Source organism: Heterocephalus glaber, unplaced genomic scaffold (assembly GCF_053883595.1).
Source record: "Heterocephalus glaber isolate CG9 unplaced genomic scaffold, H.glaber_assembly_v1.0 deba00001504, whole genome shotgun sequence".
NCBI classification, from domain to species: Eukaryota; Metazoa; Chordata; class Mammalia; order Rodentia; family Bathyergidae; genus Heterocephalus; species Heterocephalus glaber.
The window spans coordinates 32775770-32790129 of record NW_028258324.1 but is presented as its reverse complement, the minus strand read 5'-3'; positions in this window follow the sequence as shown (position 1 = coordinate 32790129).

The window sequence follows — 14360 nt, the reverse complement described above, 5'->3', positions numbered from 1 at the left end:
GTCTATGATTAATCATATTTACTTTTTAAAACATTTTGCCAGCTGGGTGTGGTGGTGCACACCTGTAATCTGAGCAACACAGGAGTATGAAGCAGGAGGATCAAAAGTTCTACCTCAACCTAGGCAACATAGGGCAAGACCCTGTCTCGAGTAAAAAACAAAAAAAGCCTGGGATGTAGCTCAGTGTCAAGGCCCTTGGTTCAATCTCCAATATCTTAAAATTTTAAAAATTTTATTTTAATATAATACAAGTAGATATTAATAAAGAAAATCTTTAAAAGCATTCTATAAAAAATAAAACAAAATTTCACAACAAATAATTAGAGAATAACAATAGTTAATACACTGTGCATCAATCTTAAAAAGAATGGCCAAAATGTTGCTCAGTACATACTAGTCAGACAAAAAAGACTGTCTTACAAGGAAGAACCAAACAGATAAAAAGTTTGAGGCCAGCCTGACAACTTAATGAGAAGCGGTCTCAAAAAAAGGGTAGGGGGGTGGTATGTAGAATTGAGACCCTGGGTTCAATCCACAGTACTGAAGGAAAAAAACTACCAGTGGCATTCATTTGCATAGCTCGAATGAGCTCTTGAATCATTTTAAAAAAGGTTGCTACCTTCCAATACCTTTTTATTGTCAATGTAGACAATTTAACTTTATAATAATTTTGTGTGAAGAATAATGATTAACTACCAAGACTGAAATGAACAAATACCAGTGTAATTTTTAGGGAATTGTCACAAGTCCAAATTTAATCCCTAGTTAGTTACGATTAATCAGTCACTAATACAAAATATAAATATTACAGCCTCTTATTTTCCTTCAAATGACCTTAGAAGGTTGCTTTTATAGTTATAGTTAATGAAATTGAAATTTATTACATATAGTTACTAAATTAGCAAAATATAAAATTGGAACCAAATTTGATTTTTTTTTTTGGAGACAAGGTCTTGTTATGTAGCCGAAGCTGGCCTTGAATTCATGGTGACCCTCCTGCCTCAGCCTCCCAAGTGCACCACCATGCCTGGTTTGATATTTTAAAGAGTTAGGAATATTTGATAAATTGACAAATTTCCAATATCACATTATATTGGAGTGTTTCTATCATCCTCAGTCTTTGGCTTTACAAGAATGAATAGGAAGTGCTGGAGTTACAGCTTAGTGGTACAGTGCTTGCTTAGAATGTGGAAGGCCCTGGCTTCCATCTCTAGTGCCACCAAAATTTAAAGTACTCAATTTTGAAAGCCTTTGCTGTTGAAATGGTTATTAATTTTTTTTTTTTTTTTTAAGGCAGGTTCTCACCATGTAGTTCAGGCTGGCCTTGAATTCATTATGTAGCCCAGGCTAGCCTCAAATTCACAGCAATCATCCTGCCTCAGCCTCCCAAGTGCTGGGATTACAGGTGTGCACCACCACAAAAATCATTGCTAAATTATCGCACCCATGCTCAGATTTGAATTTAAAATGCACAGCACATAGTGTTACCATTTTTGGAAGATAAGACAACTTGAATTTTGCATTGTTGAAGTGTTTTCAATATGTGTGAAATATTAATTTATTTGGTTAATTTATTTAAAGATATGCATTAAGACTTGATATTTCTGCAGTGTTTTTTAAGTATTTGGTCATATCTGGAAATCTCCAGATTTTAACATAAAGAGTTATTTAAATGCTCAAAATGATTGTTACACAACTGATCTCTAAAAATTTTGTAAGAATCTTTTGGGTTTATGTTTTGTACTTGATTACTTTGAAGAGAACAATACATAGTGCAATAAGTATTCTCTTATTTGATTATGAAATTTTGTTTTGTTTTTCTTAAAATAAAATTTTAAAGTAAAGCATTAATGAAGTATCTTGTTTTCATTTTATTAAATAATAGCTAAATTTACCTTAAAATTACCCATGTTAAATCTGCATTATATTGGCATTATATAACTAGTGCCAACTATACTAATTGCAAGTGAGGTACACTTACTACTGAACTTTTTTCCTTTCTATATGGAGTCATTCTCAATTATTGTTTATATCTTTCATTAGTAACTTGAGCAAATGGGAGAATAGGTAAATGTATGTCACTTCCTTTTTAAGAAGAGATGATACATGGATGATTTGAGATTATAAAGGATTGGTGCATGCCTGTAATCCCAGCACTCTGTGAGGCTCAGCCAGGAGGATCTAAAGTTCAAGACTGGGTGTATCAGTCAGTGCTCACTAGAGCAACAGATTTAATGCAAAGGGGCTATCTGTGCACTGGAGATCCAAGTGGTCCAGTCAGAAATCGAAGGTCCAGAGCTTACTTTAGAGTCCCATGCGAGTCTGTACAGAAAGCTGAAAAGTCTGCACTAGAACCCTGGAGGCAGAGGTCCAAAGGCCGTGGTGAAGACTGGAGTTCCTCTGAAGAAGCAAAAGTGAGCCTTTTTTCTTTCCCTTTTTATTCCATTCAGGTTGCAAGCCTATTGGATGGTGCCACTCACACCCAGGGTGGGTCTTCCCTCTTCAGTAAGTCCATCATTCAGTTACACCCAGAAGTATGCTAAGCCAATCAGATGGGCGTTTCTTACATTGACAAAACAGTTAACTATCATACAGGGCTATATAGTGACTTTGGACTTTGAGGGTAGCTTGGAACAAAAGGAGATCCTGTTTCAAAAAAAAAATTTTTTCCTGAAGAATTTTATTGCAAAATCTCTTATATTTTATATTTGAAACATTTGTGTTTTAGAATTAGCCTCTCTGGGGGTTGCAGTTTTAGGGGACAGTGTGGAACTGTAGAGAAAATATTTTGTTTTTCTGTACAGTTAGGTCTTTCTGAGCAAGTTAAACTGAAATAAAAAGCCTTTAAAATTAAATCATGTCTGAATAAATAATGAGAAACCATCCAGTTTTCTAGGGCTTCCATAATATAATGGCACAGACTTGGTTGCTCAAACAGTGGAAACTTACTTTCTCATGGTTCTGGAAGGTAGAAAGTCAAGATCATAGTATGAGCAAATTGAGTTGGTCCTAAGATTCCTCTCCTTGGTTTGGAGACAGTCACTTCCTCACTATCCTTTCCTCTATGAACACTCATCTCTGGTATCTCCCTTTTCTTGTAAGGGTACCAGTCCTATCATGTTAAAGACCACCCTCCTGACCACTCTGAACCTTAATTACTTTCTTAAAGGCCTAAAGTTGTATTAGGGATTAGGGCTTCAGCATACACATTTTGAGAGAACACATCTTAGTACATAACAAATATTTCTCTGGTGTACACATTTCCAAAGGATGAGACCTGGTGGCACAAAGCTCTCTCTGAATTGCAGTCTGAAAATCCTGTACTAAGTTTTCTCTTCTCCTAGAAACAAATATATTCCAAAGAGGTAAGATCCTTCCCCAAAAGAATTTGTTTACACTAAAAAAGAGTTTGTTTACACTAAGGAAATTTCTCCTCCTGTCTCAAGAAGAGCAGGGCTTCTGTACAGCTGTGATGTATAACTACCCAGATATTTTGGGGTTCTTTGCATACAGTATAAATTCCAGGATAGGTGGGACTTTATCAGTCTGATAATCTTTTGCTGGTTACTGGAGGGAACCAGTATGGTGATTATAAGTAAGTAATAATTACATCTGTCTCTAGTCCAGAAACTTTGTGTGTACTTTCAGGACAAATAAGAATATAAATCTTAACACATTTTATCTAATGTTTCTTGGAATTATATTCCAGTTAATTCACATTTTTTCATTATATGTTTGCCAGCCTGGGATATTGAGAACCCTGCATCTTAGAACCAAGAGTTCAGTCTGAAGTTATTAGATTTCTTCTTTTATATTTTCTCTTAGTCTAAATAGGACAGATTAAGTAATTTTAATTTGATGAAAATAATCTTTTTTTTTTTTTTTGGTACCGGGGATCGAACTCGGGTTCTTGCGCTTGCGCAGCGGGCAGCGAAACCACTGAGCCAAATCCCCAGCCCTGATGAAAATAATCTTAAAAGTCCATTCCTATTAGTAGAGACAAGTGTAAGCCTAGTTTTTAATGGTGAACTGTGAGTTGAGGCAAAAATTGGAAAGTTTATGTGAAAAAAAATCAAACCCTATAAGTCAGGAACTGGAAATTACAAAAGCAGAAAGAAACGTCTCTGGGTTTTAAAAGAAAATGAAATAGGGGCTGGGTCCTGAGTTTGATCCCGGTATCAGAAAAAAAAAAAATGAAATGGCTAAGCTAAGCCATGTCAAACTACACTTTTACAATTTTTTTTTTTAACAATGGCAGAGTACACAAGGAATAGTACACTAGGAGTGAGCAAGCTTCTGCTGGCAAAAGAAAAACTGCACAAGCACAGGGAGTGGAGGGTGTAGTGGTTTAATGTCCTGCCTGCTTTAAGGCACCTCCTTGGAGTCCTTCAGAACATGATTGATAGCATGATTAACAGGGTGCTGAGTCAAGTCTGCTGCTTCTATTGCACAAGTCCCTTCCCACAGTTCACTGTTATAATTGTATGTATAAGATGCAGGCCATGTGCAAGAACTTTCAATGAGCTCCAAGGAAAGAAAGGTTACTCTAGGTAATGCAGGATAGTAGAATTTTCCTGGGCAGGCTTGGGATCTTTGCATTTCTTATTCTGACCATTGTGTGATAAACCGTGGGGCAGGGCTGAGGACCAGGCTTGGAGCATCACCCAGATTCAGTTGAGTGGAGAGGAGTGGTCCCATACTCCTAATTGTACTGTCTATATTGTCTCTGAAAATCTTGAAGAGATGTTGAGGGTGGAATGTCCATCTTCTATATCTGCCTCTTGCTCAGGAGGGGTGTTGAACCTACCTATGTGGAGACCATAGGTAACTCTCACCTTGACTGATCTAGGGGGCTAAGGGAACCATATTTTACCTACAAAGGATGCATTGATGACCTTGAGATACAAGGATAGGCTTTGGTTCTTGGCTTAAATCATCATCTGTTTAACAGCTTTTAAATGAGAAGTTAAATAGAGATTATGTGTGGTCCAAGTAATAAGGCTATGAGAAGCATTAGCAAAGGCCCCACCGTGACCAGGATCCCCATGACTTAGATAATTCCTGGCAGATTTTAGAAGCATGGTCAGCTGACTTTTGTGCTATATTTCTCACTATTCCAAACAGATTGGCATACAAACAATATTCACTATTTAATACCCCTTTAGAGGCAGTTAAGCTACCAAAGAGGATCCCAGGCCAAAGAAGAACAAGAATAGGCTGAAAGAAATCATTTTGTAACTTGGGGTGTCTCAAAAGTGACAGTACAGGGGCCAGGGATTTAGCTCAGTGGTTCTGCCGCCTGCCTCAAAAGCACAAGGACCTGGTTTGATCCCCGGTACCAAAAACAAAAAACAAAAAAAGTGACAGCACAGTTTTGTGGTAAGCAAGACAGTAGCAAAACTAGTCACACAGGACACACAAGGAGAAACCCTATTCCCAAGGTGAGGTATTGTGGGAAACTAGACATTAGGCTGGAGGCCTACTTGACCTTCCCTGTGGACATGAAGGAGAAAACAGCAAGCCGATCCTCCTTTGGCTACATGCCAGCATGCTGACATGTTGCAAGTTCCAGAAGTCAACACCACCTTCTAGTTTAGAGAAATATTTACCTGGGTACAATTTGCAAATAATGGGAAACAGATGGATTCTCCACTAAACTAATTGCTTGCTCCCTTGTGTAAGTTAAATAAAAGCGAGATGAGCTAGATGCTCAGGGCTCTTTGTCCACTAGAAGCATGAGCTCCTGACCCCTCTTTCAAAATTATCTCTGTGTTTTGTCTTTAATCTCCATTCACCCCTTCCAGTTAGGCATTCCTAGCAGGCTGGTTTCCTGCAGGGGTAATTTGCCCTTTCCATTTCAAGGGAGTAAACAAGTTTATTTTATCTGACTTAGGTTGCTGGGTGTTTTTCTTTTCTAAAATGAAACTTGGGGCCACAAGTTCATAGGTATATGGGGTTTGTGGTCTCTTGTCTTCATTTTCTGGTAACTCAGACAGTTTGAGTTTTACCCTGATGAGATGAATCCAACTATCCCCTGTAACTTGATGGCAGAAGGTGTGGTTAAGAATGTTACACCCAGCGAGAGAGAACCAACCAGAGACCGATATTAAATCCACACAGGAGTTTATTACCGGCCAGGACCTGAGCCGAGCATCAGACTCGAGCCCCGACTAGGGGGAGACAGACATGTTTTATACACCCTTGAGGTCAACAGTTTCTAGGCCCCCTATGGAATAGAACTAGCAAAGCAAGCGAAAGGTACAGAAGCAGAATGTCCTGCCGTTAGAACATTTGTAAAACAATAGTTGATTAATTGTTGTTTCTAAAGAGACTTTCTAAGGGGAGGAGGTTTCTAAGCTTCCTCCTGAGTTCATCTAAAGGGCAGGCAGGTGGGTCAAGCAGCAATATGGAGTCTGTCTTGCTAACTAGGGTCCTTCATTCCCCACTGGTTCTTGTAACTTAATCAAATCTTTGATTTCTGTATTTACTCTTCAGATTCTTTTTCTAAAACATCTTTTAAAATCTCATAATTTGTCTCAGCACCATCTGTTTAACTGCATCAACCCTCTGTCTAACATATTTAGTCAGAGCATTTATAATGTAAGGTCCCATGAGCAAAAGCAGAAGTAAGATAACTAAGGGGCCTGCTACAGCAGAAAGTAGGATAGTTAACCATGGGGACCAGTCAAATAGATTTTGAAACCAATTTTGATCCCTCTGTTGAGCATATTTAGTCTTTAAATTTTCCCTGACCATAGCTAAGGTATCTCTAATGACACCAGACTGATTAGCATAGAAGCAACAGGTTTTTTTCCAGGACTACACATAACCCTCCTTATTTTATGAACAGGAGGTCAAGTCCCCTTTGATTTTGTAGGACCATCTCAGCTAGGGAATCAACCTGGTTTTTTAATCTGGAGATCGAATCTTTCAGGTGACCCAAATCTCTGGCTTCTTGGTGGCTTAGGGCTTTAAAATTTGTGTCCTGAAGGATCAGGGAGGAAGTTCCAATAGCCACTGACCCAGCTATTCCTAATCCCACCAGAATGGGCACTAAAACAGGGGCAGCCCGTTTACTCCTATAGTGTTCAGAGGTTAATCCCAGATGTTTACGGCCCCTTTTTATAATACAAGACTTGTGGAACAACATACATGGTGTCACAAAATAAAGTGGCAGATTGGGTAGCCAAGACTGATTTGGGAATGTATTTAGTAAAGTCTTTGGTGCAAGCAAACCAAGCATATCAGGACCAGGTCTCCTGGCTTGAAACCGTGGGGCTGGAATGTTGCAAAGGGTTTTTCTTGAGCCTGTTGTATTGTAGCCTGGATCTCACTCTGAAGAATCTGTAAGGCTTGAAGAGATTGAAGTAAAGAGACACAAAAACTCTCTGTTATCTTTTCAAGGTTTAACTTAGGGAGGAGTGGCGGCAGCCTGCCATACAAGATTTCAAAAGGGGTAAACTTGCCAACATATGGGGTACATCTAACTCTTAACAATGCTAGAGGAAGCAGATCGGGCCACCTACCACCAGTTTCTAGAACATATTTAGTCAAGGTTTTTTTCAGGGTCCTATTCATCATTCCCACTTGCCCTGAATTTTGTGGGCGATAGGCACAGTGTAACTTCCAATTGATATGTAGTGCCCTTGCCAACAATTTGGATATCTGTGCCGTGAAGGCAGGCCCATTGTTGGACCCCAGGTAATGAGGGATGCCAAATCTGGGAACTATCTCCTGGAGCAAAACCTTAGTTACTATGTTGGCTGATTTTCCATGAGTGGGGAAAGCTTTTACCCAAACTGAGTAGGTGTCAACCAATACCAGTAAATATTTGAACCTATTGTTGGACTTTATTTCAATGAAATCAAGTTCCCAATGTTCCCCTGGCTCTTTTCCTCATAGTCGATTACCTTTGTTCCTTGGTCTTGCCTTAGAGTTTAACTGTGCACATACCTGACACCTGGAACTGATGTCCTGGACCATAGAGGTCAGTCCTGGGATTGAAAACTTAGAGCTCATTAGTCTTTTTAACTTTGATTCTCCGAGGTGAGTTAAATGATGTAACTGATGAACAAGTTATCGCCCCAGGGCTTGGAGGAGACAAATTTATTCATTTATCCCTTTCCACCAGCCTGAGTCCAGTTTTCTACCCCTTCGCTTTTGGTTTTCCTCTTTTTCTTCTAAGGTATATGTGGGTCTTTCTGGCAGGTAGCCAAAGGGTTGGATGGGCAGAATGTCTATTGGCCCCACTGGTTCTCTGGCCACTCACCGGGCCACATCATCGGCCTCTTGGTTACTGTGGGCCTTGAAGCTGTCTCTTTTTTGGTGGCTTTTGTAATGAATAATAGCCAACCCGCTGGGTTCCCAAATTGCCTCCAATAAGGCCAAAATTTTTTTTGGATAGTTTTCCCTTCTGATGTCAATAGCCCTGTCTATAGATGTCGCCATGCACATGGGCAGTGGCGAATGCATACCGGCTGTCAGTGTAGATGTTTACAGCCTTGTCTCAACCTAACAGCTTGAGTTAAGGCTATTAGTTCAGCCCTCTGCGTTGAAGCTCCCCAGCTTAATGCCTGTGTCCAGTGCACCTGTCCTCCTGGACTGACTGCAGCTGTGCCCGCACACCTGACTTGGTCTTCCATGAAGCTGTTTCCATCAGTGAAGACGGTCTCATCTGGGCTTTGCAGGGGAACATCAGTCAGGTCTGGGCGGTTGGTGGTGGAAGTTGTCAGAGTGTCCAGACAGTCATGGAGGGGCATGCGTATGAGTTGGAGTCCGGGAGTAAGGTGGCCGGATTGAGGGTCATTTCTCGGCAAATTTGATGCATGGAGCATCCAGCAACAGGGCCTGGTACAAAGTCAGGTGGGCGTTGGAGAGCCATTGTTCTGGGGCTCCTCTCAGTAACATCTCCACCGCATGGGGTGCGGTGATGACCAGGTCCTGTCCCAGGCTAAGCTTATCTGCCTCCTTGACCAGGAGGGCAGTGGCTGCAACTGCCCTCAAACAGGTAGGCCATCCACTTGCCACAGGATCAAATCTTTTAGACAGGTAGGCCACAGGTCTGTTCCAAGGCTCTAATGCCTGAGCTAGCACTCCTTTGGCTATGCCCCCTCATTCAGCCACAAACAACCGAAAGGGCTTGGTGACATCATGTAGGGCCAGGGCTGGTGCTGATACTAAGGCTTTTTTTAAAGCCAAAAAGGCGGCTTTCTCTTTTTCTGTCTGGAGGAACTGTCTCTTGTGCCTGGAATGCAGCAATAATGACTTTCCCCAGTTTCTTGGCTAGGACTTCCTCGGGGGGCATCATGGTTATCATAAACTTTCTGGGCTATGTTCAGGAGTTCAGTCCTGTTCTTTCCCTCAAATCCCTCCAATTTCGGTAATTTTTTTCTAATGTCTAGGGCCAAATGGGAAACAAAAGGCCAAATTTAAAGCTGCTGCATTTTTAGGAGCCTCTGGGTCAATAGGAGTGAAAACTATAGGGTTCCAAGAGTCTCTCTAAAAACGCAGCCGGAGACTCCGTTTTTCCCTGGCAAACCTCACTTACCTTACTCAAATTAGTGGGCTTTCTGGCCACTGCCCGGAGTCCCCCTAATAAGTGCTGGCAGTAGGCCCCCAGCCTCCTACCATCATCATTGGGGTCCCATTTGGGGTGTCGCAATGGAACTACTGTTTCAGTTTTGGCTGAATGCCCCAGAGTTCTGGGAGTGATGCTGGGGTTTGGCCCCAGGGCCTCTTTGACTGCCTGTTGATAAATGTGGTCCCACTCCTCAGTGGTGAACAGGATCTGTAAAAGCTGCTGGCAATCATCCCAGGTTGGCTGATGGGTATGAGAAACAGACTCAAGAAGAGATTAATGCCTGAGGTTTTTCAGAGAAGGGGGGATTTTGATGTTTCCAATTGTAAAGATCACTAGTTGTAAAAGGGCCATAAATCAATCCTCCCCCGGGCTCTGTCTGTTTTAAAGGAAAAAGGGAGGAGGAAGATGGGGCTGATGGACCATAGTCCTGTCCTGACTGAGTGTCAAAGGTTGATCAGGACCTCTGGGGCCCTGACTCCCATGACCACATTCCAAACCTTGTGAGCAATGTGCATAGAATAAGTTCCCACTGGGGGCCAATTGACTCCGAAACTGGGCCATTTTAATTGACACAGGGTTGATAATTTGTCTTTAGAAAATTTCATGCCATATTCATCTTCTCTGTCCATGGAATAAATTTTTTTGAAGTTATTCAAAACACAATCAAGTGGAGTTCCTTTTGTGGACTGTGAGAAACCCATAATTTTAGCCTGTGAAAATGCAAAAGGCACACAGAGCAAGCAGACAGACAACAATAAACAGAAAAATGACAGACTTTGGCCAAGTAAAACCTCTGGGGCTGAACAGATTTGGACCCCACCCAGGGGGTCGCTCTTCTGAGGACTCTGACCCAGTGAGTCTGCTTGCTGTCACAAAGAGACTTTAGGTAGGGGAACCTGTGCCACATCCAGCTTCCTCCTACATACCCATAGTGCACTAAGAATCATTTGATTCTTACCTCTAGAGGCTTTCCCGATAAACTCCTTCAGGTCGGTTGATTGGCGATGGGGCCTGACTGAGACCAGCCTACCCGGAGCCCCAGAATACCATCAGGATGGCCTCTCCTTCCGCAGACAAGTGTCCAGAGGGGCCAAACACCACTGATGTCTGATCCTGGTCTCTCCTAAAAAGAAACAATGGCTCCAAGATAATAAGCTCCAGAGCAGCTGGCTATCTTGCTGGGCCTCCAAGAATTTTACACCCAGTGAGAGAGAACCAACCAGAGACTGATATTAAATCCACACAGGAGTTTATTACCGGCCAGGACCTGAGCCGAGCATCAGACTCGAGCCCCGACTGGGGGAAGACAGACATGTTTTATACACCTTTGAGGTCAACAGTTTCTAGGCACCCCCTATGGGATAGAACTAGCAAAGCAAGCGAAAGGTACAGAAGCAGAATGTCCTGCCGTTAGAACATTTGTAAAACAATAGTTGATTAATTGTTGTTTCTAAAGAGACTTTCTAAAGGGAGGAGGTTTCTAAGCTTCCTCCTTCTGAGTTCATCTAAAGGGCAGGCAGGTGGGTCAAGCAGCAATATGGAATCTGTCTTGCTAACTAGGGCCTTCAAAGAAGGTTGAGTATGGGCCTTTCTATTTAGGGGTGAGTTGGTCCTGTGGCACTCCCTCCTTCCAAGACTTGATTAGGACCTGGTTGCTGGGGTAGACCTGGGCTGACAAATATTAGTCCCTAAGAGTGGAAGAATCTTATTTCCATATTCCTGGATGGCACAATGGAAGGTTCCCAAATGAGTGACATGTTGGATGTGTTGGGAAGTCCAATGTCAGTAAGCAGGTCAGACGTCAGGAAGGATCTCCCACAAAGCATCTCAAATGAGCTAGAATTAAGTTTGAATTTGGGGGCTGCCTGGAGCCTCATTAAGGCAATTGGGAGGAGGTGCTGGCATAGCTTGGTTAACTCACTCAACCTTCCCTAAGAATTGGGGTTTCCATGCATGTGGAGATGGTATTTAATTCCCTGTGTAATTTTGGATGTATAGGGGAGCCCATTGTCACTCTGGATGGAACAACATAGTCCAAACTGAGGGCGTACTTCCTTGAGGAGGATTTTTACTGCCTTCAGGGCTCATTCTGATCTCATGGGGAAGGCCTCTATCTAGTAAAGGTATCTATGCATACAAGGAGATGTGTATAATCCTTGCATGCAGGTATGTGGGTAAAATCTATTTGCCAATCTTCCCGCAGGAAAAGCTCCTCACTACATTGGTTCAGGCAGCAAGGATAGATGGGTCTACAGATTGTGGAGGGCACAGATGGGACAGGCCTTACACACCTGGATTACAATATTGTGGACTCCAAGCCCTATAAAAAGCTTATGTGATACACCAATGATGGCATCCCACCCTAGGTAGAAGGTATCATGTAAGGACTTCATGACTTTCTACTGTACCCATTGTGATAAGAACAGCCAGGGTCCCACATGCCACCATTGACCCTTTTAGATTCCTCCCTTATCACTGATTATTTGAAGCTCTTCCCTAGAGTATCCTGGTTCCAAGTTACAAACTTGAAATGGGACCACAGGAAATGTTATTGATGGGCTGGAGTTATTTTGGAGGGCAGCCTGTTTGGCAGCCAGTTCTGCCTTTGAATTCCTGGGAGACAGGATCCAATGAGGCTTGATGTCCCTGGCAGTGGACAACTGCTACCTCATTTGGAAGATTTACTGTCCTGAGGAAGTTGAGGCTCTCTGGTCCATCCTGTTTTATTGGTGACTGATGGCTACTCAAAAATTTCATCTTTCAAAATGACATCATGTGCATGTAAGACCAGAAAGGTACACTTGGAGTCAGCAACTATATTGACCCTCTTCTCCTGGATGAGTTGAAGAGCCCAAGTAAAGGCAATAAGTTCTGGGTTTTGGGATGAAATCCCGAAGGAGTCCTCTTGCTTCAATGACCTGGGTTAGGCTGACTGTGACATACCCCACCCTCCTAATGCCATCCTTTATGAAATTGCTGTTGTCAGGACTGGGGATTTAGCTGAATGGTGCTGTGCCTGCCTCGCAAGTGCAAGGTCCTGAGTTCAATCCCTGGTACCAAAAAAAGAAAAAGAAAAAGAAATTGCTGTTGTCAATGAACCATGAGCTCACTGTCCCTGTCCATGGCTGGTCCCTCACATTGGGCAGGCTAATGTAATTTTGGGAAATGTTTTGATTACACCATTAGGAGCCTAGGAATGAGTAAGAGGTCCTTATATCTAAAAATAAAGTAATTTGCTTAACCTGCAATGTCCATAGATACCTGAGTCTCTTCTAAAGTGATGAGGATGTCTTTGTGCAAGGGCCACATGGGTTGCCCCAGGCACTGTCAATCACTGTCTTGGTGTTCTTCTCTGGCCCCTCTGGTGGAAGATAACTTTGTCCTGTACTAGGAATGAGGGCAATGCTTTCTCCAGTGCCAAGGGTTCTCACACATATCCAGACAGGCTCAGCAAGGACTTAGTAGCCCTTGAGGCCACTCTTTTGCCAAATGTCCCACTGCTTGCACTTGAAGTGCCCAGTCTTGCCACCATCACTCTTTGGTTTACCCAGATTCTCCTGGTGCCACAAGCTTTGTTATAAGCCTGATCCATGTGGGACAGTAGGACTAACCAGCCTTTTCTCTTTACCCAATTCTTGTTTGTCTTTCTCTCAGTCACAATTGTTAAAGATTGTGAAAGCCAAATCTACCAATTCACTCATCCTCATCTGTGGGCCTTGTTGGAGTTTTAGCTGACTAATAAAATAGTGGCCCAGGATAATTTTGTTCTCTCTAAAGTCTGGGTCTAAATTTGTATATTTGGAGACAGTCTCTTCAAGCTATTGTTGAAAAGCTGCTGGATTTTTATCAGAGCCCTAACTGATAGTCCTGAAGTTGTCATAATTTACAGGTTTAGGCATGCACTTACATATGGCCACTAATATGGGCTAGAGATATAACCTCTGTTTGGATTCTCTATGCCTAATGTTATACTTTCACTTGGTCCCTTCTTGGCCCCAAACAGCACCTCAGCCAACTGGTTACCACTGGGCATGGCTGCAAAGGTCTCTTCATTGGCTGGTCTTGCAGCTTTTAGGATCTTTTCTCTTTCTCTTATTGTGCAGCAAGAAACTGTAAACTGGACATCTCACCAGGCCAGATCAAAAGCCATCATCAGGGTATGGAATCTGTCAGCAAACTTCTCAAGGTCTTCTGATAATTTGCCCAGTTTCTCTTAGCATTGTTGAATATCTTTGACTGAAAAGGGGACCTGAACTTGTACTGTATTGTCTGCATCAACCACTTCTTGAAAGGATAAGATGGTGGTAGTCTTAGATGTTGAGTTTCCTGAGTCCAGGACCTCATGCTAAATAGACTTCAATCTAGTAAGGAGTAGACTCAAGAGCTTGACTCAATTTTCTGGGGGCAATGATGGTGCAGGTTGGTAAGGAGGTAGCCTATTGAAGGGAGGGGCTGACAAGAGGTCTTCAGTGGCATCAGATCCAGAAGAAGGATCAACTTGAGAGCAAGGTTGGTTAAGATCCGGCTTTTAGTATGGGTCCATGAAGGACTGGACGTAGTGCACTTCTGACCATTCTGAGGAGGTATTCAAGTGAGGAGTAAAGTGGAACAGATGAACCATTCCCCATGATAGATCTTTGGGCAGGAAAAGTAAGAGCTGGGTTGTGGGAACCTTACAGGTTGTTCCACGGACAGTCCCTGATCTGTTTGGCCCTTGGGTGTCCTGTGGTAAAGCTGAACTCCTTGGGATTTTGGTGCCAGATATCTCTGGACTTGTGTG